Below are 2,312 nucleotides of genomic sequence, written 5' to 3'. Positions count from 1 at the left end.
AGAGCCTGCACAACAAAAGAATTTATCATGCAAAATTAAGGCAGTTGTTGTATGGAAAATCTTACGAATTTTATAAAGTTCTCTTGGCTTTTCCCATTACTTCACTGGTGTTGCATTTTCCTCTTTGCAGCTAACAGAGTGAAGCAGAGCTTTTTATAGGACTGTTAGACCATAAATGATTTGAACTTCCTTTGTTCTGACTGACTAAGTTTCCTCCCTGTCTTCTATTTTACCCTATTTAACTGTGGCAAAACAGTTGTTCATGACCACACCAGGCAACATGAACTGTCACAAGCAGCTCACTTGACACTGATAATTAAGACATGTGTAAGCCTGTCATTCATAAACCTTTTTATTTTTAATGCTCATCCATTTCTCAACACCTCACCTTCTGGGGAGCTGCTTTCTGTAGCATTCTCTTGCAGCAACCTTCAAAGTCATGGTCAAAGAGTGAAATACCTTTTTATTTCCTCTGGTAGAGACAAAGTTATCATTAACCTTCTTTATCACTTAATGACACTGAAATTAGGTATGTAGTGCAAAACTGGCTTAAAAATTGAAATGTTTATGCATTGGTGAGCTTTATGTAAAGTTTAAGCATTGAACTGGGCATGACCAAGTGATTCTTGTCTCTTAATGTGAGTGACACACCCGCAACATACTGGGTTGGCCAAAAAGTTATGTGGTTTTTTTCTGGGTAAATGAAAGGAAATTTTTTCATAGGAAACAAAAACTTTATTAAACAGTATATCACCCATTGTCTTCAATTACCTTTTGCAATCTTTCAGGCAACTTCATGATTCTGTGTTCATTCTGTTTTTCGGCAAAAAACAGTTCCAAGAATGATTTGAGCTTGCACGTTTTTTCCTTTCCTGAAGTAATACAGCAATTTTCAGCATGCTGAAAATGTTCCTTTTGATTTTCCATTCTGAAGTCAACGTCAAATAAATAATTGTTAATGAAGTCATGCACTTTTTTCTTCTAAAACAAACTTGAACTGTAATTTGTCTAGTTATGGAATGAGTTTGCAGTTTAAAACAAAGTTAGTTACATTTCAAGGCATATATGTCCATCTATTAAAAAAACCTCACAGTTACTTTTTGGCCAGCCCAATAGTATAGTTAAACAAACTAGGCACTTTGAAGAAATGGACAGGCTGCAAAGTGAATCTAATAGTTGGATAAATTGCACACTTACTATTTCTTTGATAATATAATGTTGATTCTTATAAAATTTTAAGACCTTCCCTCATGTCTATGTTTTAGATTACTAAATCTCCTAAGTAACATCGGGCTGACAGCCTTTTAGGACATAGAAAAGAATAGTTCAGAACTCATCTTGGCAAGTTGCTTTTGATCAAGCAATAATTGCTTCCAAGTTAAAAGAAGACACACGCTCCTGTTTCTTTCTTGTTCCTTCTGAGCTGCTGTACCTTTTTCCCTCTGCTCTTGTATCTTATCCCCTCTTATTATGAGTGTTAGGAAAAGATGAATGTATAATGTACAGTTCGGCAGAAGATGCCACTTTGCTTTTCAAACCTGTGGCAAACACTTTCTTCATGCAAGTTGTGTGTGGGAGTTCAGGAGTCAGAAGCAATGAACTGAGCAAAGAATAGGAGTGGCAAAGGCTTTGAGAAAAGAACAGAAGCTGATGGGGGATTAAGAGCATGGACAAGAAGGGAAAGCAGATGAGTGTAAAAAGTACAGGCAGGAATGTGAAATGCAAAAGAAAAAGAGATCAAAGTATAGCGAGCAAATGGGAAGAAAATAACAAAATGGCATTGATGAAAGAAGTCTTTATACTGTGCTGAAGATTTCATTGGGCATTTAGGCATTGTGTTTACTCTTCAAGAGACAAAGAAACAGAAAAGTGCACTACTGTGAAGCTAGTTAGCACTAATTCAGACCTTTCTTATCCTGTATTGTGTGGTATTTCTGTGACTTCCCCGAATCTCCACTTCTTGGAGTGAAAGGATGGTTGGCTAAAAGTGAATATGATTTGGATATTAGTGACTGAAACAGAGGTTCTCATATGTACATTTCCTAAGGGAAGGTTAGGGGTCATTACCCTTCAAAATGCACTTGTAACAACAGAGAAGTTTTAAGTATTCAGAAGTTGAGAAAAACAATATCAGCCTTTTTTATGTTTCTGTTTATTGACTTCAAAGGTTGGTTTTTTTGCTTGTTTGTTTCTTTGTTTCTTTGTCACAGTGTTGATGGTTCTGGATAACACTCACAACAAACAGCTTTTGTGGTTATTAAAATAGTTTGACATCCCTTCACTTTTCCAATCATCTGCAAAAGTTTTTTAAA

Source organism: Mesitornis unicolor, unplaced genomic scaffold, assembly GCF_000695765.1.
Source record: "Mesitornis unicolor isolate BGI_N332 unplaced genomic scaffold, ASM69576v1 scaffold27906, whole genome shotgun sequence".
Classification (NCBI taxonomy): domain Eukaryota; kingdom Metazoa; phylum Chordata; class Aves; order Mesitornithiformes; family Mesitornithidae; genus Mesitornis; species Mesitornis unicolor.
The sequence above is the reverse complement of the archived record's forward strand: the minus strand, read 5'-3'. Positions refer to the sequence as shown.